The sequence below is a fragment of the Pezoporus wallicus genome, unplaced genomic scaffold (genome assembly GCF_028554395.1).
Source record: "Pezoporus wallicus isolate ANWC-B61680 ecotype Strahan unplaced genomic scaffold, APGP_CSIRO_Pwel_v1 contig_5696, whole genome shotgun sequence".
Taxonomy (NCBI): Eukaryota; Metazoa; Chordata; class Aves; order Psittaciformes; family Psittacidae; genus Pezoporus; species Pezoporus wallicus.
This window is the reverse complement of record NW_026642402.1, coordinates 471,366-497,412: the sequence shown is the minus strand read 5'-3', so window position 1 is coordinate 497,412 and position 26,047 is coordinate 471,366. Positions and strand designations below refer to the sequence as shown.

Genomic DNA, 26,047 nt, shown 5'->3' with positions numbered 1-26,047 from the left:
ACCCCCCCCCCCCCCCGAAGTAATTCTAGACAACAGTGAGTTTGAAAAACATTCCATGTACTTAGACATCATAGTGATGAATTTGGTGTAAGCATCAAGGGAAGGCAATGTGCAAAGGATGAAAAAAGGCACCCTAGGCTTACATGCAACCAAATCACATTAAGCTGAAAGAAAATCTGTCCTAGTGCTTGAAACATAGACCAGGATGGAGGGAGAGGAGAATTGCAGCAAATCTGACATACTTTTGTGAGTGTCTTCCAGTGGGGTTTGGAATACATGCTGCTGCTGTGAGGGTGGTGAGGCACAGATTGCCCAAAGAAGTGGTGAATGCTCCATCCCTGGCAGTGTTCAAGGCCAGGCTGGACAGAGCCTTGGGTGACATGGTCTAGTGTGAGGTGTCCCTGCTTGTAGCAGGGAGTTGGAACTGGATGATCTTAAGGTCCTTTCCAACCCAAACCAGTCTGTGATTCTATGATTCTATGAGCATGTGAGAATGACTGGAAATTCCTTGAATGTTTCTCAATCTGCATGTGGAGTCTGCTTTGTAAATCATGGAATTGTTTTCAAATCCCCAGCAGATGCCTAAGGCACTGCTGGCAGGGTAGGGGTTAACTGGGACATCACCTCTGGGTCCCACTATTTGGGCTCATTTGCCATGGTGTGGCTTCCAGCCCATATCAGAAACTTGAAGATGTGAAAAAGATGGAGCGAAACCAATGCAAAGTGGGCTTAAAGTGACTGCTCTTCTAAATTACAACTGCACAACTAAATATAACCCGAAAGTAGAATTTATGCTTTGCACTCCTCTGCTTTTTTATTGTGGTGAGAGAAAAGCCAGGAACTCAACGGGCTGTAACTTTAATAGGTCATTCCAACCAGTGCTTACCTTTACAAAATCTTGATAATACCAAAAAGACAATGCAGCGATCAAAAGCAGTGATGAGATTTTTTAGCAGCATTAACCGTCATGACCTAGCAAAATGAAAGAAAATGGTTTAACAGAACTGTCAGATTCAATATAGCTAATAAAGGCATGGATAAATGTTTATTACATACTGGAGACAGATCATTTCTGTACAGAAATTGAGGATGACCTTTACTGATAACTCATATCTGCCTGATATCCTGAATAAGAAAAAGAGAGGGGGAGAGAGGGCTGCACTATGGCTGATATTTATGAAAGGTGGAAAAAAATTACAATTTGCAGATGATTATTTTTAGGAAAGGGCTCTCAAGAAAATAAAGATATGGAACTGCTCATTCTGCAGAAGAGATTTCAGTCTCTGGCTTGGCTGTGTCAAACTTAATGAGTTTGTCTGACCACAGGGGACTGTTTAGGAGACTTGATTTTCATACATTTTGTATCTGTATATATTTGTGTGTGCATGTGCCTGTGTTCAGGGGAGTACAAGTTGAATTCATATTGATTTTTCTCTCTGTTTAGGATGTTCCACAGTTACTTGGGTAATGCTGCTGTGAGCTGTCTTCCTGCCAGCCAGGTTTCTAAGCTGAGTTGAAAGCAGACTTCCAAGAGAAACCAGCTTCCAAAAACTTCCATTATGAGTCAGTGGTCAGACCTGTGGAGGAAAATCGGAAATTCAAGCCATTTATTTTGGACTATAAATGCAGTGTAAGCTTTTTGAGGCAACTTGCTCTCTTCCAGTTCCATACAAAGAAGCACTTGAATATTTGAGATGCAGGTAATTGCAGTGCTGAACCTGTCAAATGAGGCTGCAGCAGCCCCACCTTATCTGACAGCCCTGCAAATATGGGAGTCAACAGACAAGTCACTGGGCTGCCTAAAGCACCAGGGGGGCAGTAACCCAGTGGGTGGGCTAGCAGAGTTCTGCCCGCAGGGAAATCACTTTAAACACAGCCTTTTTTCCACTCTGCCTAGAGTTCAAGCACTGAAGATGTTCTCAGTGTGATGCAGAAATTCATATGCTGAAACCACAGCTGTAGCCATGAGGGCTGGCCTCTTCCAGAGCACCGGAAGCATCAGCAGCTGCCTGTCAAAAAACTGCCTGGAATGAGATGTGAGTGAAATCAGAATCAGGACTACTATATGCAGTTGATCATAAATAATGCTGTCTTGGTAATGGTTGCCATTAGTTATGAACTTAAATCATTTCTAGCGTTTCCATGTTGGCCAATTATGCTACAGAAATTATCAAGTAATCCATAGCACATTAGTTTTCTGTAATGCCATTGTTCAGAGGTACTCAGGTCACCAGATCCTCACCAGGATGAATTATCATTGCCCTCTGAAGCACAATGGTGCTGTGCTGATTTACACTGGCTAAAAAAAACTGTCGCTTTGTCTGCTGGAGTTGTAGCAGGAGCTAGTTGAAATCACAGCTTTGCAGGGAGACTCTTAGGACCCACCTGTATAGAAATAATAGTAGGTGTGTTTTTTCTCTCCCTGTGCAGATGACTTATTAGATGACAACAGTAATTTCTAGGTCTGGTGGTAGTTCAACAGTAAACTGAAATTGTACTTTAATAGTGCAATTTAAAGGTAGGAAAAGGAACACGTAATTAATGGTTTCATCTGACTTCAGAAACAGAGAAACATATCAGATAAGGACATTGCTTAAACTAGTGCTGATGGGCAGCTTAAAACTTGCTTATGGACTTGCCCTGCAGCTTATTCAAATGCCTTTAGGTTTGATCTTACAGGGCTGCAAAGGTGTGGTAGGACTGTTGTTTGCTGATGGGCAGATACGGTTATTGTGCTGTGGAGACACCTTGTTGTAAGCCTCAGCAAAATGAAGCAGTACTATTTGTTACAGTCCCTTGAATGCTCCTTGTCTGTTGGTTGATTTCTTCAGAGAACCACTGACTTTTCTGTTTATGTGAACTTTCATTTGTCAAGTGATTTAGGAAATAATATCCTTGAATGCTAGGAGGTACTTCCATGCTGGTAACCTTAAAATCCATGGTACCCGAAGTGTTTAGATATTTTGCAGCTTCCACACTAGGCCCATACACCCACTGTGCTATTTTGAGTGAGAATATCACTCTTCACACTCTTTTTGATGAGATCTCAAGCTCTGTCTTTGTTAATTGTAATAAAATGAGTCAGCAGTCTGAGTGCTTCAGCCTGGTGTCTGAAGATCTTGTAGCCGGGTGTAGGCTCTGTGGTTTCAGAGAGGATCGTCTTAAAGCAGAAAATCTTGGGGGAATTAGTTGTTTTAAAGCTGGCTATTTTGTCAGAATCAAATTTATTTCAAGGAGGAACAATCACTCTAATGGCTGAGAAGAATGCAAAGATTCATGGAGGTATGAATAGCTGTAAGATAGCACAATTGCCACATCAGAAACAATATATTTGTAAAGTTAATTCCTCTTGAACATGAAAAATCTCCTTACACTTGACCCCTCTGTATTGCCTCTTCCATGCTTGAACTCTCCTTGAACTTTGAAGATCCATCTTAAGAGTATGATATAGCCATCTCTTTTGCATCTGGTTGTTTTAGCTCCAATTTGCAGCCCTAAAATGGCAATTAGGGTGATATATTGCTCAAGTCACCCGACATGGATTAGTATCGGGATCAGCGCGTTTATGCATGGGAGTAGTGAATGGAGACTACAGCTATAATTTTAAATGACTTGATTAATTCTGAAACAACACTTCAGAGTCCATTACATCCAGCAGGTGTTGGGGTTCAGGCTGTACTTCCGTTGCATATTCAGGCTGCCTTCCATTCAACAGCACCAGCATGTTACATTTATGGCCTTTTCCTTTTTGTTTTGTTTCTCTGTCTGTGTGTCCAACATTCCTTTCCTCCCACACCCCTCTTTCCGTAAAAGTTGAATGGCCTTTGGGGGCAACTTGGATAATAAATCACCCAGTGGGATCCAGATTGCCAAACTGTAGCATATTTCTGGATTAAAATCTCTGGGGACATGGCCTGACTGCTGTCAGGGTGAAGGCTATGACTTGTTGGACAGCAAGACTGGTTTTTGGCTCAGGCTTTGTTGAGTCTGCATGGAATACCTGACCACATTAGTATAAATATCGCTGTTCTCTCAGAAGTAACTTTACTTGGATTTCTTCTCTTACCTCAGTGGTGGATGCTGGGGCCCTTCTCTCACCTTTCCTCTCTGTGTTACCTGCCATGGCTCCCTTGGAGAGCTCTTAGGAAATTGGGAACTGGTCTGGGATATGGTTACGTGAAGTGGGTTATGTTTTCAGGTGCTGTGCAGTGCTGTAGTTCCCAACCAAGACTAGACTTGTCCTAAAAGAAAGAGGATAAAATGATTTGCCTAATCAAGGGGATCCATGTGCTTTTGATCTTGGAGCTGTTACCACACTATGCAATTCTGTGAATGTTGATGTCTACCGTGATCTGCATTAGCCTGAAAGCAGGATGAGGAGAGGGAGGTTTAGCATGGAAGTGTTTCTGCTGAGGGGGCTGTGGGTCAGTATGCAGAGAGGAAGAAAATTACAGCAAACCACAGAAATCTGCTGAACTTGAGGGGTAACTGAATTTGGAGAAAAGCCATGCTGAGAACTCTTCCAATACATCACTCTGATGGTAGGAACAGTCTTTTGTAATTATCAGTTGTCATGTGGCTTTATTATGTGCTTGCTGCCTTCACTGAAGTCTTTGTGGCCTGATCCTGATGCTCTCTGTGTCTTGTTTCAGCTGGAATAATTCTTCCAGTTTGCTGGAGTTGAGGCAAATGGAGCGGCAGGCCAGGCAGCCACTGCACATCTAAATGAGGCTGTGTTCAGTCAGGCACCATTGAAAGGACTGCTCCATGGCCAAGGTATGGCTTCCCATGAATAAGGGCACAAAAGCTCGGGGCTAATGAGAAGCACAGCATTAGAGTGTTTGTTTTAAGAACAGTGGCTCATTCTGCAGTCTGTGGTACCAGGCAAGAGAAATTCTGTCTGGGGTCAGGAGTCTCCCAAAGGAAGTTGCTTCTATTTGCAATGAACATGTAACTCTCTTGGCAGAGATGACAGAACATGGGCCTGCTCTGAAGTCCATTGAAATCAGTAGAAGCCTCTCTGTGTGCATAGAATATCCATAACAGGACAAGCACAACACTTGGCTGAAGTACATAGAAGGAGCTACTTGGAGAAATCCACAGGGAGGAAAAAGGTGCAGAATGTGTCCTCAGGCTCTGCTGGAAAGTGTTGCCCTGCTCAGACCCGCTGAGTGAGCAGAGGGGTGATTTGTGCAGTACTCTATAGGAAGTTACGAGGGTTTAAACCTCTGTGAAGAAGTTTTCAGAGAAATACCTGGCATGGCTTGGAACATGCTAAGGAGTGGTTTGGGACTGTTGTGGATTTGGGGTTTCATTCCTGTAGGAAAAGATCTAGTGAAAGGCTGTTTTTTTCCCTTGATGCTTCATGAGACTTCAATTTCCTTTTTAGGGTAGATGGGCAATAGCATAGACTGTTCTTTCGTGGAAATAGTGTGTTTACTATGAGAAGTTTAAGTGCTTTGAGAAAGAAAATGGCTTTTAGAAAACGGCTATAATTCTAGAGCAATGGTGGGATTTCTTTTACCCTGAAAATGGAGTTCGATTAAAAACTGAAATTGAAACGTGCCTAAACATTTGTATTGGTTGAAATCTGACCCTTGAAAGCTGTGAAGAGCTAGGAGCAAGCCTGGCCTGAGTCTTAGGAGCACATATCTGTTAATATAATCTTTTCTGTGTAGTAACTTTACTGAGCTGAAGTGTTGGGTCAGACAGGGAGCTTCTGGAGCTGCCTGGGGCTGTGTATACTGTGATAACATAGGTCCTTGCCAGGTCCTTCTGTTTCCAGCAAGTGAAACCTGTTCTCTGACCAAGAGAACACTAAATAGCAGTGGAATAGGGCAAGACAATCTTTCACCTCAGGGCTCCATGGTAAGTGCCCTAGTGTTTCTGGGGCTCATAGGCTGACAGTTTTGCCTTACTTGCCTGCATTAAAATGGAAGAGGGAGAAATTGCTGTTCTTTATTATCAGTGGCGCAGGAGGGCCTAGAGGGACAAAAACTACTCTGGTACATTACTGTGGCAGCCAGCAGCAGAGGTGGTGATTGACAGGGTCTTGTCTAATGCCTGCTCTGTTCAGGAGCCCATTCTTTTTGAAGCTGTTCCTGACCTCAGCTGTGTTTCTGTGCAAGCTGCCTGCCAGGTGATGTTTAGTGGTCAGCATAGCCTCTCCCAGCCTCACTGAGTGAGGGGACTGCAGTGCAAAGGCACAGGCTGACTGCAGGCAGCCAGTGCAATACTCAAACCACGGCTTTATTCCTATCCCAAATCCCATTTCTCAGCACTGTCAAATTTTTCCCTTGTACAGAAGCGAAAAGACAGTTAAAGGGACTTTTGGTGACATCCCCCCTGTTTAATGAAGCTTAGAGTTATGGGCAAGTGACTCAAACTGCCGTTATTATCTGCATGAGTGACTGAAGGCCGATGGTCTAGCAGCGTGCAAAGAGCTCCTCTGCAAATGTGCACATTGATCATTCCTAATCAGACCAACCAGGTCAGGGGTGCTTCAGAGATGGAGAGCACTGAAAAAGCTGACAAATGAAGCAGTGGAGCTTGGGGGTTAATGCAATATTCAAGCAGAATGAGGTATTCGTTTTCTTATGAGCTTGTCACTTTTCCTTCCCTCTGACATTTTGCCAGAGACTACAATGAAGAGGCAGAGTGAGTGTGAGAATGTATGAGAGCAAATAGTCCTAATGGGTTGGGGGGAGGAGGAGAAAATCCTACAAGTAGATCTAAAGAGCAGAAGAAAAAAGGCCATTTTTCCAGCTCTTTACACTCTTTCATAGTAGACCACTTTTTTTCTCTTTTTTTGAAAGGTGATTCTGCTTTAGGACTGTTTATGTTTCTGCACCCAACACTGCAAAAAAAAAAACCTGTTCAAGCTGTATTGTTTCTAAATTTAATAAGTTTAGGGTGCTGCTGAGGCCAGAATTGCATTCTTCTCGAGGCAAACAGACTATGTTTAGCATGGTAAGAAGTGAGGAGCTGTGCTGGTACAGTGTTTGGGTTTTTTTCAGAACCACTGTATTGAAGATTGTGGACAAAACATATGCCATGTGTCAGAAGCATCATTCTTGCCTTACATGGGCTTCTCGTAACTTTCTGGCTTCTTAATCATAAATGCCTCACCTGAGGAATTTTAAGTACCTGCTAAAACCTCACTGTACTCCCAGTGTGTTGCATGCTGGAAGCCAGGTGCAATACCACAACTGTGCTTAAGTGGCATAAATGGTATCTACCAGCTCCTGTTGTATAACTGAACAAACCAGAGCACGAGGTTGGTGGCTCATTCCAGTCATCTCTGCAGGGCAGGAGAAGGACTTGACAATTCCCTGTTTTCAGCTCTGTCCTCTAAGCCCTGGAGTGGTCAGGTTGGTGCAGGGGAGGGTTTTGTACTATCTGAGGAATGGAGGCACCTTATGCTCCAGGGAACTCTTAGCAAAAGCCTGCCTGGAATTAACGATTTGTGAGATTGATTTGGTGCTCTATAGGTTAGAGGGACTTAATGCTCTGAAGAATGAGAAAGCCTTGAGAAATTAAGGGTCAGAGCTCCTGTAAGATCTTCGCTGACTCAATAATTACCCTGGCATTGCGACACTGTACCTGATGCTGAGGTCAGCTGCTGTCAGTGATGAGACTCAGAATGCTCAAGAGCTGGAGATCTGTTGCCGATCAAGGACCAAGTGCTTATCCTTGATAAATTTGGCCACTCCTTCTCTATACAGCTGTTGATTAGGAAATCATTCCTGAAAAATCAATCCCACTTTCTTTTTTTTTTTTTTTAGTGGAGATTCTTGCCCATCAGAAAACTTCTCACATTCTATTTCATGCCTCCCCACTCCTTTTCCTAAGCATTTTCTTACTCTTGTACTGGCAGGTATTTCTTTTTCCAACTATCAGGTATTTCAGAGTTTACAGCAAGGAGGCTGTGAATTGGGTTTGGCTATTTCATCACAGATGCAAATAACTCTAAGCCTGCCTGGCAGGATATGGCAGTTCTTGACTGGAAAAGACATAGAGGAAACATGAAAGTTTTCCATTTCAGGCTGCTCTCTATCATAGCTTCATGATGAAGTTGGAGGGAGAAATGGGAAGGAGAGGAGAAGGAAAAGAAATGTATTGCTGTTTGTCTTGTTCCTTTGGAGTGCATTACAACTCCAGTTCAGCAGTAATGAGATCAGCCTGTTATCTTCACTAAACTTTAGGCTGCAGTTTCTAAGGGTTTGGTAAGCACAGCTCAATTGATCTCATTGGAGCTGTGTAACAGCAACAGCAACAACATGTGACGCACCAAACCCTCCGAATTGTTTTTCCTTTCCCCCCCATACTGTGAAAAGCACAGAAGTTGAAGGAAGGCCTTTTGGGGGAGCACTGGGCTGGGTCTCAGGAGATGTAAATTCTGCTCTCTTCTTTCTCACTCGGGTGATACGGGACCTGGGATAAACAGCTAATTTATTCTTTTTTTCCTTCTCTTTTGCACATCATTTCCAGATGTTCTTTTTTCTCCGATTTGTTTTGACTATCAGTTCTCTGAGGCTAGCAGGATTTCTTACTACATTCCTTTTACAGAGGGGCTTTCTTCTGGCTAGAGTCTGTCCTGAGGTACAGAAGAACGCTATTTGTTAATGCCCGCAAGGAGAACTGTTTGATCTTCCTGCTCCTTTAAGCAGGACTGCAGTCTGTTGTCTGCCTGCAACGTTGGGTGGTTGGCAATGTTTTTCTAAGACAAGCTCTCTCTCCTCATCAAGCTTCTGTCTTGGAGATTCATGTGAAGCATTTCAGTTTATTCAACCTTTAATCAGATGCCTGACCTATTCTGAGCAGTGCTCAGCTTATGACCTCTTCCTAATAAACAAGTTTTAAACAAGCTGCCACATCAGATTTTTTTCTCAGAAAACAAATGTGAGACAGCAAGGGTTGCTCATCATGCCAGACAGTGCTCTTTGCCAGGACTCTTTTCTTCCCCCCAAGAATTAATTGATGCTTTTGTCTCCCTGAAGAGAAATTATGCCATTTCTTTAACATCAAGAGATCTGCTGTTCCACAGGGAATGAGGTGTATTTAAATAGGCAAATTGTGCTTAATGACTTGTCCTGAAATGAACACTGTCCAAGGCACTTTTTTCTGCTTACTTTTCAGACTTACGTGTGATTTAAATGGTGATGGTAAACACTATGGAGGTCGGGACCACTGATGCTTTGCACATCAAGTATTTAAGAACCTGTCATTTACCATGAGAGACAAGGAGGGGATTTGGAGAACTCCCTGTCACGCTGCTAGGGCTATAGGCCCTGATTCTCAGAGTAATGTAGGGTGCAAGTCATGTTGGGGATCTCAGTAGCTTGGAGCTGGATCTTAATATGATTTTGGGTTTGGAGTTTTTTCCTCTTCTTTTTTAGATCTTAATAAGCAGTGGAACTGGAAAGGGAAAATGAAGAAGATAGTGATTTTTTTCAGTAACTGCAGTTGTCTTGACCAAAATTGCTATTGTCTTAGTACCATCTTTGGAATACTTTCTGGTAGCTTTCACAACAGATGATGAAGCTCAAATGGGTAAGGGACTGAATTCCACACACCATGAGGGTGAGCATTGCAATGGCAGGTAGCACAGACAGGATGCTGTGCCTCATGTCCCTTTTCAGGCTCCAGGCTCCATTTGTGACTAAGCACTTCTTTCACTGCTTATCACCTTTTTCCCAGTCAAACAAAGGGGAAAAATCTTGAGGCTTTGCAGTGCCATTCCCTGCAAGCATGGTATGCTAGAATAGCTTGGGGCAAAGTATTATAAATGTTGGTGATTAGGATATGAGTTCATTAGTGTTTGGGAAGACAAGGCCTGGGAAGAGCAGAAACACTGGAAACAAACAGAGATAAATACAGTAAATTCTGTTACAGCTGGTTGCTGGCATCATGATGCAACTAAGCATTACTGCAGGGAAAGCAGAACTGATATTGACAAGACTTTGTCTCTGCGCTAAACAGTAGAATCACAGGAACACCACTGTTTGCTGATCATGTTGATTTGTCAAACATTGTTTCTTATGGCTCTGTTCTCCAATGTTTCTGTAAGAGGTGTTTCAATTAGCTTAAAGCAGAGGCATCATCACAGATGCTGTCAAGCAAGTTAATGTGATTTGTCATGGCCTTGATGACACATGGACCTTGTCCATTGATGAAGCTTAGTGCCAGTAAACAGGACTAGCAGTAACAGTTCCTACTTACTTTCTTTTCTAGTCTCTTTAGACTGTAAAACATTCCAAGATGGTTTGGTAGTAGTTGAACATGTCCCTTTCCTCTGCTTCTTTACGTGATGCTGAAGAAGTCCCAACAATGGAAAACCGATTTAGTGAAAAGTTAGTCCGTTTGGTCCTGCTTTGTGACACTTTGAGTCATGTTAGAGGAGTGCATCCTATAACTTCTTGTAAGTAGCTCATAGGACAGGCTGAAAATGTGCAAGGGGAAGGTAGGAGCTGTGTGTTTTCCTCTTGGGAAAGGACATTGTTGAGGGAATTGACCTTAGGCAAATTATTGCTGCTCCAGCGTGACTTGCCTTCTCTGTTATGAGAGTTGTCTGTGCAGAAAGGAGCCTGCAGTGTTCCTGTAGTGCTCAGCACACCTGAGGCTCTCCAGATACTCCAGTCACCACAAAATTTTAAGCACAACTTGATTTTCTTTAAATTAATCACGATTGTTTCTAGTTTATCTTGAACACTCTAGACTGTGGCTGTTGGTCAGATTAGAAAAGTATTGTTTTCAGACTTCATAGGGTTTAAGAAGCTTTTGCCTGTGTTTTTCTTAACTGGACTTCAGGCAAGAGTTTAAAAGGGGGAAATGCCTGGAACCCTCTGGTAGTTTTTGCTCTTTCCCACTTGATGGCCAATTGTGTCAAGTTCAAGAACCATTTTGTGTCTTGACATCTAGAGGTCCTTGGTGAGAAGCATGTCTCTCTACCTCCCAAAGCACAGGTGCAGAAGTGAGACACAAAACACGCTGCTTAGGGCAGGGCCCTTTCAGGCAATACCCTGCTGGGTCATAAATCATTTTTTCTATCACTCAAGTTTCATAATCTCTCATTCCCAATTGAAATAGAATCAACTAGGTTGGAAAAGACCTTTAAGATCAAGTCCAGCAATTTCCCCAGCACTTCTAAGACCACCACTAAACCATGTCACTGGGGGCCTCATCTACACAGTTTGTGAATACTTCCAGGGACGGTGATTCCACCATTCCCTGGGCAGCCTCTTTCAATGTCTGACCACCCTCTCTGTGAAGAAATTGTTCCTCATAGCCAGCCTAAACCTCCCCTAGTGCAGCTTGAGGCTGTTACCGCTTGTCTTATCACTCATTACCTTGGAGAAGAGACTGACATCACCTCACTACAACCTCCTTTCAGGTAGTTGTAGAGAGCAGTAAGGTCACCCTGAGCCTTCTCCAGACTAAACTCCTCCCAGTTCCCTCAGCTGTTCCTCATGAGACTTGTGCTCCAGGCCCTTCACCAGCTTCATGGCCCTTCTCTGGACCTGTTCCAGCGCCTAAATACCTTTCTTGTAGTGAGAGGCCCAGAAGGGAACACAGGGTTTGAGGTGTGGCCTTACAAGAGCCCAGTATAGGGGGAACAAGGGATGATGCACCCATTAGGAAAGTAGGAACTGTAATGAGCAGCATCCCTTGAAACTGCGTCTAAGAAAGGAAAGCAATATATAGCAATGTTTTCTCTTTGCTCAGTTTCCATACCTATTTTTGTTTCCTTAAAATGGCTTGGCACCAGTTTATACTTCATATTTATTATTGTCTTATTTACATTAATTTTGAATGCTTGTTAGAAATTTGATCTCTTTCTAGTTTATATGTTCACTGCCCAATAAAGCAATTAAACCTCAGCTGCTATGCAGGAGAGAGTGAGCATGAGTCAAATCCTTTTCCCAAGGACTGTTCTTTTATAGATTGCTCTTGTATCCTATTTGCCTGGCAAGAATTGAATTACACTGAAGAAAAATACAAGTATTTACTATTTCACTTGGGGATGGAAAAACCTAGGAATCCTTCAGGTTTCCCAAAAACTGGAATTGCTGATAGGGAAAGCAATAGCTGTGCTTATTATCCCCCTGCTATTCTCAGCATGTACAGAGCAAGATCCATGATCATCTTGCATGACCTCATGCTGCTCACAGTCTGACTTCATAGAATCATAGAATAATTAGGGTTGGAAAGGACCTTAAGATCATCTAGTTCCAACCCCCCTGCCATGGGCAGGGACACCTTACACTAAATCATATCACCTAAGCCCTCGTCCAACCTGGTCTTGAAGAGTGCCAGGGATGGAGCATTCACAACCTCCCTGGGCAACCCATTCCAGTGCCTCACCACCCTAACAGGAAAGAATTTCCTTCTTATATCCAATCTAAACTTCCCCTGTTTAAGTTTTAACCCGTTACCCCTTGTTCTATCACTACATTCCCTAATGAAGAGTCCCTCTCCAGCATCCCTATAGGCCCCCTTCAGATACTGGAAGGCTGCTATGAGGTCTCCATGCAGCCTTCTCTCCTCCAAGCTGAACAGCCCCAACCTTCTCAGCCTATCTTCATACAGGAGGTGCTCCAGTCCCCTGATCATCCTCGTGGCCCTCCTGTGGACTTGTTCCAACAGTTCCATGTCCTTTTTATGCTGAGGACACCAGAACTGCACACAATACTCCAAGTGAGGTCTCACAAGAGCAGAGTAGAGGGGCAGGATCACCTCCTTCGACCCGCTGCCCAGGATACAGTTGGCTTTCTGGGCTGCGAGGGCACACTGCCGGCCTATGTTCATTTTCTCATCAACCAACACCCCCAAGTCCTTCTCCACAGGGCTGCTCTGAATCTCTTCTCTGCCCAACCTGTAGCTGTGCCTGGGGTTGCTCCGACCCAGGTGTAGGACCTTGCACTTGTCATGGTTAAACTTCACGAGGTTGGCATCAGCCCACCTCACAAGCATGTCGAGGTCCCTCTGGATGGCATTCCTTCCCTCCAGTGTATCAGCTGAACCACACAGCTTGGTGTCATCGGCAAACTTGCTGAGGGCGCACTCAATCCCACTGTCCATGTCGCTGACAAAGATGTTAAACAAGACCGGTCCCAACACTGATCCCTCAGGGACACCATTCCTTACTGATCTCCAGCCGGACATTGAGCCGTTGACCACAGCTCTTTGTGTGCTGCCATCCAGCCAGTTCTTCCGGACAAGTGCTGTTGGTGTTTTTGCAGAGGTTCAGTTAAGTTGCTCTAGAGCTGCATTTTCATGTTTTTTAATCAAGGAAGATGGCAGTTTGGGCAAAAGCAATGATTTCTGTCATCCTTCTCTGCAGATTGGCACTCTTTAGTACCCCGTAGCCATCAGATGGCATTCCTTTCAGTGGACTGTCTTCCTCATAGACTCCAGCCATCTTTGGTTGTCTCAGGTGATATGTTTTGTCTGCACTTGCTCTTACCTGCCCTTACCCTTGTCAGTAAAGTGCAAACACAGTCTCTGTGGAAAATGCACTTGGAGTTCCCTGTACAGTGCAAGCTGAAGAGAAAAATGACTGAACAGTTCATGAGACTGAGTTTCTTGCTTCAATATGCACCACACCAAGCAAGGGAGAAACCAGTGTGAGAAAGCAATGAGCTGGGACTACTGAAAGGTGTGTTCATAACAAAATGGTACCAACGGGCCAGCTTACTACAAGCTCCAGGCTGATGCAGAATGTGGTCTGGTTTTTGTAATCACACAGAGAACAGGAATGGGGTTCTGGGTAAGTGCCATTTGTAGACAAATTAATACATTCAGGCTGAACAGAAAGAAAAAGCTATCATTTTCCATGGGAGAAGACCCCTCCAAAACCAAGAAAAAAGCAACTCCTGTGAAATGCTGAGGGGTCTGCAAAAAGGCTGGCACTTTATGAAACAAATCTTGCTGATTTTCTTGGGGGTTACAGTAACAAATTCCTTAGGTGCTTTTCAAAAATTTTCTGTAAAGAATCTCTTGTCTGATTCCATACAACAAGTGTCTGGCTTCATTCACAAAGACCTGCTCTGTGAGTGATCTCTTGACAGGATTCATTTTAAGTCAGGAGAATCTTAGGACTTGAAGATTTTCAAGATTTTCCAAAACCTGGTGTGAGTACCTATTTAATTGTACTGTTAAAGAACAAACTCGTTTTTCAAAACAATTATTAATTCATGTAAAATTGACATCTTAATATTTATCCTCACTTTTTTGGCAAGGATTAGGCAGTGGGCATTTAAGCGTCTTGACTGCACAGATGAAACTACATCGTACAGGCTTAGTACTTGATTGAGTCTTGATCCTAATTCTACTGATTTAATAAATGGAATTCATCATTTTGCTTCTGTTATTTCAGAAAAATCCTGGAAAATTCGAAAGGTGAAAACCTCCACAAGCCCCTACTGAAAAAAAAAAAAACCACCCAAACCTCTTCCTTTCGAAAATACTATAAAGAATGAAGAGTATAAGGAAACTAAGCACTAACAAAAGAGCCCCCCAAAACCTAATATAGTAGAGTGAAAATGTTCCTTTTATGTTTAAAGGGTACTTTTAAGTGTTTTGAATTAAATTATTTATGATCTGTTAAATTCTGATTTCCAGTTCTACAGGTTATTTTTTCACTTATTACTTTTTTACTTTTTTTTTCACTAAGTTATTTTTTCACTGAAGTTTTCACCATGTCCTTGAACAGGCCAGAGTGTTGTAATCCCCATATAACCAGCCTGTTCCCTTCCCCAGTGTCCCAGTGTTGTGGCTGTGACAGCATACAGTGATCAGCTGTAAAAGCAATTGAAAGGCCTCACAAGCAGGAAGGGAAAAACAAATCATCTGTTTGAACATCTTTTTATTTTAGGTTTCTTCATTACATTTCCTACTTGACACAAAGGAAACAACCTGCATTTCCTGATGAAGTAGTCCCAAGCCTGCCCTGAACTGCTTGGGTTTACTCTTCTTAGTAGGGGATGAGCTGTCCCCTGCCTGCTGGAGTCGAGCCTGCTGGAGTCGGGTGGTTCAAACGCTCCTGAGGGACAAAGCTGCACCTGTAGGCCCTAAGGTGTGGAAGAGTATGGAGACACCAAGTAGAGGCGACGTGGCCCTGAGGTATCATGAAGGTGCTGTGTGATGGTGAGGTGTTGTGGGCTGAGGCCTTTGGTGGGTGAGGAATGGCATCCCATGAGCAAAGGCTGCAGGACAAACCAGTGAGTTCAAAGCAAATGTGGCTGTGGTCCACGACCTATGTGTTAGAAATGGCTTGAAGCTTTTGCTTGTGCAATTTTAGAATAAAAGCATTTTAACGTTTGTTTCAATGAAAATGCTGAAGATCTGTTTTTCTCCTGAAGTCTATTTTTCCAATGCCATGTTTATTTTTGCTTTTAAAGGTGGACAGCATTCATCAAAATGCTGTTTTTCTCTGAAATTCATTCAGCAGATCCAAACCTTTAAGGTAAATGTTGAACTTGATGATCTTAAAGGTCTTTTTCAACCTAGCTGATTCTATGATTCCTGTAATCAAGATGCAAGCCATATAATTTCATTTTGTCAGTCTGCAAGACCAGGGTAAGTCTAAAGACAACTACCATGGTGTGGCTGTAAATGTGCTTTTATACTTCCCCACAAAATTTGGTATTTCTTGGTTCAGAGGAAAGAGAAAGATCTCCCAGTGCTTTTACTCACAGAAGGCCATTTTTATTAAGGTCTTGTCACTGCTTAGCATCCTTGATGGGGAGAGCACATCCTGCCTGAGCAGATTTCAGGAATCATAATCACAGAATGGTTTGGGTTGGAAAAGACCTTAAAATCATCCAGTTCCATGGGTCCCTTCCATGGGCAGGGATGCTTCACACTAGACCATGTCACCCAAGTCTCTGTCCAGCCTGGCCTTCAACACTGCCGGGGGTGGAGCATTTACCACTACTTTGGGGAACCTGTGCCCAGTGCCTCACCACCCTCACAGATCTAACCTGAACTTCCCCTGTTTCAGTTTGAACCCATCACCCCTTGTCCTATCACTACAGTCCCTAATGAAAAGTCTCTCTCCAGCATCCTTATAGCCCCCCTTCAGATACTGGAAGGCTGCTCTGAGGTCTCCATGCAGCTTCGCCAGGCTGAACAGCCCCAATTTTCTCAGCATGTCTTCATAAAGGAGGTGCTCCAGGCCCTTTATCATTATGAAGGGCTTGCAGTACTGTTCCTGTACAGGCAGGGAAGCAGAGTCATGGGGAAAGAGATGGCAGCATGTTTTCGTACTGAGATTTGAAGAAAGGAAATAATTGTGAGTATATCAGTTACATGTCAGTCATACTGTCTGTTTCAGTTTTGAGACATTCAATTGTACTGACTGGTGGTAAAGAAGATGAGAGTGTTAGGGAGGCTTGAAGGAAAAAAAAAATTAATGGGAGGAAGCAAGGGGGAAAAAAAAAGCCCTGTCCAAGACAATTTCTGGCAAGCAGTCGGGTTCTTGGTGCAGACAGATTGGCTGATGTTGATTGTTGACAGCTTCTGCAGCTTGCTAATTACAACTGTAAAAAAATTCAGGTGAATGACAGTATCTTGAAATTTTAATTTTGCTTTTTTTTTAATTTTGCAGCTGCAACTGTTAGTTGGCTATAGCCATAATTGATGGACACTGCCAGTTGCTTAGACAGATGGAAATTAATACTTGTGTTACCATTAGAGCTCACTATCACAGTCTCATTTTCATTAGTCTCCTGCACTGAATTGGTGTGTACAAGACAGTGTATTCAGAAGGAGCAAACACAACTCCTACCTGCAAACCAGCCAGTGGTACCACATTCTGTGTGTACTCACTGTCTGTCTGTGCAAGGTTGTGCACCTTTAGATGGTGGGCAAAGATGATGAGACTGGATTAAGAAAGAGTCATTGTTCTGGGTTCCTGTGTGAGCAGTGGGTTAGGTGAGGCACCTGAGAGTGGCTTTGTGGTGGGTTCCAGTCACTAGGCTGGCTTTGGAAAGGGACAGCAGGGGTGGCAAGGAGGTACCTGTGCTCAGTGGTCCCCTACACAAACTGTATTCAAATAGGGGTAGTTTTCTAGTACTGTTTTCTTAAATCTGATGGATGTGGGAAGCCTTAAAATGTGTAGCAGTAGCTGGGATTTTCCCACTGTTGCCAAAATGTCCCTCTGCCTTACATGAAAGAGGAAAGGCTGCAACAAGGCAGAATTGTTGTGCCTGTTTGCACTGAAGACGTGTACTTGGGGAAGATATTTACACGTCTTCCAACACCAAATGCACCAAGTGTATTACCTCCCAGTAAGGCTGGGAGGGATGAACTGTGACTCAAGGGGGCTTCCCTGCAATGGCAGCACTAGAGGTGGCTTTCACACACAAGCAGGTTCTGCAAAGTGTTCTTCAGTAACAGTGTTGGTTTCTCAGTATTTCCCCTGGCCTTCTCTTGCCATGAAATTTTTTTTTGTCTCTTGTAAGCAGAGATTCTCTTGGGTCCTGAAGCCTCCATCAGGAAGTAGCAATAGAGTTTTTGGCATTTTTATTTTCCCTTTCTTTCTTTTTCTGTATGTACTCTAAATATTTGAAAGGAGCAAGTACTTCTTTTTCTGTGCTTAAATTAATTGAGACTAGGACTGTCAGCTTCTGTCCTGAAAAGTGTTTCCTGGAGATGAGTGTGCAGCTGCAGATGTTACCAAAGCTTAGAAGAGAAAAATGAGAGAAATACTTGCTTTCCAAGATACTGGAGCTGTCTGTTGAACATAGAGCAGGTCACCTGTTTACTAGGATGGTGCATGTAAGAACAGGCCCTCTGTTTTTCCTGAGCTTCTGGGAAAGTTTAGATGTTGTTTAACATTACCATAATAATGTGGGAATCTTTTAAGGCTTGTGTCAGAGTTGATGGAATCTTGTGGCTTAACTTCTTAATTGTCAGAAATGCAGGTAGTATCGTCTCTGAGTTGTAGCTACCTGCACATCATGTGAGCTTGGAACTAATAGTGGTTGCAAGGGAAATGCCTAGAGGTAGGGTAAATAAAAGCAGTTAAGAATCTCAAGTAGTACATGGAGAAAACAGCAGTGGGTTGAGGTTTTCCTGGGTAGAGGTGTGAACTTCTAGGTGGAAGAACGCTCCTCACCTGCAGTGAGGGAGAGCTGCAGAAATATTAGTCAAAGAAGTCACTGAGACACTGGCTACTTTTTGACACAGAAAGTAAATTCGTAAGTTCTGAGCCCTCTGAAGCTTGCTTTTAACATTTTGCAGAACAGTTTGCTTCAAGCTAGTGAGGAAAATCCATCTTCCCTTGGTGTTGAGTGAAAGCAGTGAAGCGGGACTCCCTTCTTCCCTGGAGGCGTTTGTGAGCTGTATTTAGAGGTAAGCTGGCAGAACTGATCACAGCTCAGTTGGAGGTGCAAACGTATCCACTTGCTGTTGTGTTGACCTCTTTGGAGGGGAGGTCCTGTGCACCTCTCTTCCCATCTCTCCTTCTCCTAACCCTGCTCCATGACCAGACTGATGCCTCAAGATCCACGAGGTCTCGCTGGTAGTTCTGACCTGAGACCTAAAGTGCAGGCAACAGCACGGGAGATCTGTGCTGCCCTGGTTAGCAGAGCTGTGTTGGAGGTGTAGTTGTGCACTTGCATGTTGCACAGGAGATGTTCATATGCAAAAGTAAGGTTGTGTTACCTACTGGTATGCCAATTACTGGATATTAATGGCAGGATAGCATGCACATGCCTAAACTGGGAAGCAGAAGGTTAATAGATGAACAGCACCAGAAGATCCCATTTATCAGTTTCTATTTATCTCTCCTTGGGAGGTGGCAGGTTTACAGTAAATACCTTCTGTCCTCCTAATTTCCAAATGATGGGGATAATGATGGAGAATGGTGAAGTCATTAACTGGGACAGCTTCTGTGCATCACTCTGTCAACCACATCTCTCAAAGACCTGCAATGAGAAGTGATGGGCCCCAGCTGTTCACCAGATTCTCTTCCCTTCCCCCTCCCTGTTCTCAACCCCAATTATAGGCTTAGCAATTAAAAAGAGGGGAAAAAAGAACCCCCCAAACCCAAAAGACAAAAGCCAGTCCCTTCCTCTTCCACTGCAGTGATAGGCCAGCCTGCCCTGCACTTTGTTATGTGTGTGTGTTTGCGGGGGGAGGATCGAGTCAAGTGCAATGGTATCAGTGTCAGTCAGGCAAGGGTTCCAGGTGAGGGGAATGGGTAACTGAAATGAGCACAACATGGAAGCAGGTTGTGCTTCTGGGACAGAGGCGTTGCAGAGAGTACAGTGGCCGGGCTTTGCTTCTAGATGCCACTGCTTTCAGGTGCAAGTTCTGCAAGGCAAAAAGGTGTCTCTGAAACACAAGCCAAGGTGCAAATGAAAGTTCACTTAAGTAGATTGTTGCTTTGAAAAGCTTATTTTTCCCTATGACATTTCTTTGTAGCTGACTTGAGAGTTAGGGGGTTTTCTATTGCTATTTGTTCTGCATTTGGACAGCGGCTGTGACTTGATGTCTGTTTCCAGAGAGAGGTTTAGCATTTGTAACAGCCATGCATTCATCCAGTGAGTACCTGTGATTTATTGCTGGCCTTGTTGAAAGCACTGCATTTCTGTCTGTGAGAGGTGGGAAAAATCCACCCTACCCCAGGGGCAATGGCGGTTTTCATTACAATGAGAAGGGAAAAAAATTACATGTGCTTTGTCATATGTTCACAGTATCCTGGTTAATCCTGAGCCTGTGTACAAGTGTCTTCAAAGCTGCTTTCGAGTAATAGCTCTTCAGTGAGCTGTCTTTTTTTCATGCTACAATTCATGAATTAAAGGAGTAGCTTTACCTGTAGAAAAGCTACTGGCACTTGCTGTGGCCTTGAGTGTTGTATAATATGGTGGAGCCATGCAGACCTGCGGGTCATGCCTTTTGCTCTTGATTGTCAGCCCGGCCTCCTGCCTTGGCGTGTTTTGAAAAGAGAGGCCTGCCTGAAATACAGATTTCCTCCGCATCCACTATGTGTCAGGCTCATGAAAGAATTCTTGAGCTGTGTGAGCTTTATATCAGAAGGGTTCATTAACTTTCAAATGTTTCAATTGAGAAATTTCAGAGCTCTCAGCAGTAGACCAAGGTGGCTAGCTCAGCCAAGAGTGTCTCCTGGCAGTCAGGTACAGATGTGATTGCTAGTCAGAGCACCGTAAGAAACCTAATAGTGTCCCAGGAAGTGTCATACTTGAGCTGGAGAGACTTAAACCAGATAGCCCAGGGAGACTGTAAATAATTTTTATTAGGTTTTAAGAGATAGGAGCATAGAGGAGCCTTTAACTTGTAGAATAGCAGGAATTCAGTCTACAAGGTTGCAGAGCCACATATTTATGTGGTTCATTGTGTTCGTTTAGCTGTCCTGGGAAATATGACAGGAGGAAGGAAAATACAGTTGTGGTGAGAGAAAGAACTCTGGTACTGGCCTAATTCTGAGCAGGTGATTGACTATGTTCTTAAGTGCTTTGGGCCAGGGTACGTCATGATGCTACATACTAACGGAGGGACGTTAGTTTCTGGCTAATGTCTCTGGAAATGTGGTATCTGCACAGAGAGGTAGATTAACACTGAAAGACAATGGAACTTTTGAAAATGTGATGTTAGACAAGGTGGAGAGTAAATGTTCCCTAAACATTTCTTCTTTATTTTCAAATCCTAGGTACCGCTCTTTGCCATATGGACCCACAGAGATGTTTACATTGCTCCAAACTGGTCTGGTAGCTGTGTGTCAGGGAGTCTTCTTCCAAGGGCTTAGACTTGGGTTAACCACCTCTGGTATCTCTGGGTTAATAATTTTATTGTGTATCTTCAGTCATAAATATTTAGGCCAGGAAAAGTGGAGTTTGATTTCATGTGTAATAAAGTAGGTTACTCTCATCAGCTTTACACTGACTGTGCTCAAGGATTGACATCTGACTAGTCTGTTCTGCAGCTTTGGTTTAGATGTGTGAGGAGGTGCCAGTTTACTGGGATTCCAGAACAAACTGGAGGGTGGGGGGGTCGAGTGTGTTTTACAGTGTTATCCCTCTTGTTGGGCTGCTTTTCAGTTAGCTGGCCTTGCCTAGGTTCTTGTGCAGACAAGCTAGCTAGCACTTAACAAGGAAAACAAAGTTTTGGATTTCAGCCCTCCTGTGTTGCCTTGGTTTCCACAAGAGCACCTAGCTGGAAATCAGAATATACCTCATTGCTGATGTCTCAACTTGCTGCAATGCGTGGCTGTTGGGTGTCCTGTGGTACCAATACAGGAGCATCAGCTATTCCTGTGGCTAGTCTCTTGGTTTTGACACCTCGAGCATGACACAAATCAGGCTAAACAGAACATGCAGTATTAAACATCTGTTGACTTCTAAATAGGGAAAATGGTATTACTCACTCTAAGCAATCTGTATGATAATTTCAGGAAAACATGAGGTGGCTGTTCTCTCAGTGGAAGAAATAGCTGATGGATCTTTTTACATACATAAACTAGTGGTAGGAAAGATGTAAGAGCCTAGTACAGAGGGAAGTTCTACTTCCCTGAGAAATGTTTGATAGAATCATAGAGTGGTTTGAGTTGGAAAGGACCTTAAGATCATCTACTTCCAAGTGTCCTGCCATGGGTAGGAATACCTCACCCTAGACCATGGCCTTGAACACTACCAGGGATGGAGCATTTACTACATTTCCTACTTCTTTGGGCAACCTTGGTGGAGAAAATAAAGGCAAGGCTAACTGTCCACTGCTGGGCATTTGTTTGGTTAGAACAATATCTACAGTTCCAAATCATGGGGAAGATGAATGTTGTTACAGATAATGCTGTTCAAGTGAAAGAAATGTCACTGGAGCATTGTAATGTCTATCCAAAATAATTTTTTCAATTATGTGTAACATACAGCAGCGGATGACTTAAAAAATTATCCTAGCTGACAGCACGAAGGCAGCAAAATCTTATATTCAAGTCCATTTTTATAGGTTCAGAGTGTACACATTAACCCTCTGACTATAGATGGTTTGGAGAAGACAGAAGTGGCTGTTCACGGTGAGTATTTAGCGCTTGTTTCAACTTGTCTAACTAATTGTGTTCCAGCACTAGCTATTGAACACAGCACAGCTTTCAGAGTGGGGTGAAGCAGTGCATGTCTGCAGAACATTATGGATGCATCTAATGCCTTACATTGGTTAAAGTGAACTTTGGCTTCCAGAAGCTTTGTCAAAAAGGAAGTTATTTCCTTGAATAATTTTCCTTGAATAATTAAATTTTTAGTATCTCTGCTAAGTGAGGTATTTGAGTTTGGGTTCAGTAGGATGTATGTGCTGTAAGTGGTAATGCTTACTGGATGTGCTATACTCAAGTCTGGGAGAATTCAACCTGCTCCAGTGTCTCACCACACTCATAGTGACGAATTTTTTCCTAATATCTAATATCTAAATCTTCCCTCTGTCAGTTTAAAGCCATTCCCACTTCTCCTGTCACTACAATCTTTGGTAAAAAGTCCCTCTCCAGATTTCTTATAGGTCCCCTTTAAGTACTGGAATCTGCTATGAAGTCTCCCCAAGGAAAATAACTGAATGTGACTTGGCTGTGTTCTAGCAGGTCCACACAAGTTGGTGACAGACTTGGGAGCAGAGCCTTCCTGTGTCGTAAGATCACATTTTGTTTGAAGTGTGTTGTTAGTTTGCAAAGTTCTTAGTAAGTTACAGAATCTGTCAAAATTCTGTAGATTATTTGAACCTGTGGATGGCCACAAAGGATTCAGCTCCGTTAGGTAAAGCTAACACTACTGAGAAGTAATGCCTTTTATGCTTGAAGTCAGTAGAGTCTGTTTAAAGCAGAGGTGGCTAGGTATCCAGTATATACCACTGACTGTTGTAGCTCAGAAGGGGTGTCAGATGCTGCATTTACCATAGCAGTAGGGTGTGTAAATTCCAAGAGCTTCTTTGAGATTCTAAGGATCCGAGGCTTCTACCACTTGTCTCTTCCAGAAGAGTGCTGTTGTGATCAAAGAAGTTCTTTCCTGTGAGAGTGGTGAGGCACTGGCACAGGTTAACCCAGGAAGTGGTGAATGCTCCATCCCTGGCAATGTTCAAGGCCAGGCTGGACAGAGCCTTGGGAGACATGGTCTAGTGAGAGGCGTCCCTGCCCATGGCAGAGGGTTGGAACTGGATGATTTTAAGGTCCTTTCCAATCCGAACCATTCTGTGATTTTATGATGTTTTTTTGCTATAAAGGAACCTCCCACTTGCTGATCTCAGAAACCACACAGTGTAAACCCTTCTCCTCCTGCCCGTTATGCTGACTCCTAAAAATCCTTAATGTTAAGTACATGGTAATGACCTCAGCTTTCACCCAGAGTTGTATTTTATTTGCGGTTGCTTCTATTGCTATATTTTCATTACTCTGTGTACGTCTTTTCCCTTCCTTTCTTTGCTCCTGTTAACAAAGGAAACGTGTGCAGTTCTATCCTGCTACCATTTTATTTCAGATAAACCATCTGTGATACAGACCTCAAAGCCAGAAACTCTGGCCACAATGTTCTGTAGACTGTACATACAACATTTCGGGGGTAACTGCTGTAAAAAATGGGCAGCACTGTGGTGCAGAGTTCTGCCTTCCCATTCCAAGGTTTCTGTCTTACTTGCATCATGCAGCAAGCATGTAACATGCAGTTCAATGGCGGTTGCTTTGGCTGGCTACACAGGCTAAATGTAAGAGCATTTCTGTCACTTTTGCTGTTCTGGCCACTGCTCTTCATCAAAGAGCTGGAAGGAAAGCTCTCATTAGAGAGGCTTTCTCTCAGTTGTTCAAAAGCCTCCACTTGGCTAATAGAGGTTTTAGAGAGCTCTTGCTTCTGGTTAGGGTTGCTCTACTTGACTTGATCTAGACCTGAGGCAGAATGGAAAAAGGGCAGGCTTAAAATAAATTATGTCTGAGTAAACACAATTGCTAGAGATGTGCAGGATTTTGTTCTGTAAGGTGGCTTAGTGAGGGAGTAAAAGAGTTGCCCTGCTATAGCAAAAACCTGCTGGTATGCATGTGACTGAGGAGATTGTTGCCAACTTGTATGTGTCATGGTTTAAAACCAGGCAGAGAATTGAAAAGAATGCAACTCCCACGGGCTGAGATAAGAACAGTTTAGTAACTAAGGTATAACACAAATCACTACTGCTACCACCAATAATAACAATGATAAAGGAAATAACAAGGGAAGAGAATACAACATCTCACCACCAGCTGACCAATAACTCGCCCCCCCCCAGCCCGACCAAGCACCGACCCATACCTCCTCCAACCCTGCAGTCCCAGCCCTTCCAGGTAACTCCCAGTTACATCCTCGGCATGACGTGCTGTGGTATGGAATACCTCTTTGGCTAGCCTGGGTCAAGTGCCTTGTCTCTGCTTCCTCACGGCTTCCCCTCCTCCCTGGCAGAGCACGAGCCTCACAAAGTCCTTGGTCAGGGTGAACATCACTTAGCAACAACCGAAAACATCGGTATCACCAGCACTGTTCCCAGGCTGGAAGTCAAAACACAGCACTGCACCAGCTACCACGAAGGAGAAACATGACTGCTACTGCTGAACCCAGGACAGTATGTGGAAGAGGGAGTCTATGGAATGAATTAGTGTTTTCCTGTCTGTTGCTTGCATGTCCAGCAGTCAGAGCCCAGGCATTGTGCTATTGGGTGTGGAAGAAATGGGAGTTCAAGGCAAGTTGTGTGGCGGAGCCTCTATGGAGTCTGAATGGAGGAAGCAGGTAGTTGAAATGCCAGGTAGCTGATCCTGGTGCTTAGGCACCAAGGCTCGCTGCAGGCTGAGCAGTCTTTACAACTGGAAGCACTGTGTTTGTGGTCCTCATTTTCTGTAGAAAAGGAAAGGTACCAGCCTCTGAGTGCCTAGAATAATGTAAGAAGCTGCCTAGAGAAGGGATGCAATGAATGCAGGTCACCTACTGAATAGGGTAGAGATGGAATCCAGATCCAAATGGAGACGGAGCAAAGGAGAAAGGGGAAGTCAGTGGGGTGTTGATCAGATGTTTGCTGAATTCCCATATAGCATTCTCAGTTGGGCAGGCTTTCTCAGACCTATCACACTAGGTCTGTTCTGTCAGGAGTCAGCACAGAGATGAAGGGATGGATCAAGAAAGGAGACAGAGTATAAGCAATGTACATGATCTCCCCCAAGGGACATGTTAAATTTAAGTTTCTTTGTTAATAGTTTCATAGCATATTAGTGGCTGACCTTGCAGTGAGGGTATATAAGTACTTTCCACCTCTCCTCTTTCCTTGCTTTTTGCTTTTTATCTTCTTGCAGAGCAATAAAGATGCTTGGCTCCAGAGAGCTCCTACAGGAATTAAATTCTTAAGACACAGCATCACTCTGTGGAGAGAGATGGAGGAAGTTATGAGGACAGGAATAGGAAGGAGGTTTGTCAGAAATAATTTTAGGATTGATCAGAGCAGGATGGGAGGAAGGGGTACTCCTGAACAGGGTATGCTTGTTTCAGGAGACGATATACAGCATCAAAGTCAGAGTGCTTGGAATCCACAGTGCTGGGACCTCGATTCTGTAAGAATTGGCCCCTGCTCGGGGGTGCCACTTTTGCACAGAAAGAAAATAAGAACTAATCACTCTTCCTATGTACACAGTCAAGGAGGGCTGCAGGCTCCATTTGATTAGGGGAGGGGCTCTCCCCACTGGGTAGCAGGAATGGGACTGAAACTTGGGTTTCTCTATGCTCTAAATGGAGCTATAAATGCAGCAATGAAGGGAATAGCTCTCTTGGGGTTTCTCTTGATAATGTTGTGTCTGCTTTGGTTTAGACTCGTGTCTACTACCAGTGGTTCCATGTGGGATGCTCCCAGTTGAGGGATCTGAGGCTCTGCAAAAGAGGGTAACAGAATGGTTATAGAAAAATAATAATTTATGACCTGTAGGCCACCACCAAAGGGAAAACATATTTTCAGCTCTTCCAAGGCACAGGCTGAATCTTCACCAGGGTAAGTGCAATTTGGTGTCCTTTCTGAACACAGGCCAAGGACAAGAGTCCCAGTG

The 26,047-nt window shown here is 43.6% G+C and overlaps 1 long non-coding RNA gene across 2 annotated transcripts in view; it reads left to right on the top strand.

The window, feature by feature from the left end:
• Positions 1-23,623, top strand: part of LOC130610206 (uncharacterized) — a 31,364-nt gene extending 7,741 nt beyond the window's left edge. Inside the window, exons 4-6 of one of the 2 annotated variants that reach the window (XR_008974991.1) lie at positions 1,445-2,036; positions 18,247-18,357; positions 23,481-23,623. This is a non-coding gene — a long non-coding RNA (uncharacterized LOC130610206). Of the gene's footprint in view, positions 1-1,444; positions 3,108-18,246; positions 18,358-23,480 lie in introns of those variants that run through there. The other variant, XR_008974990.1, reaches the window with a different exon arrangement.
• The last annotated feature ends 2,424 nt before the right edge of the window (positions 23,624-26,047 follow it).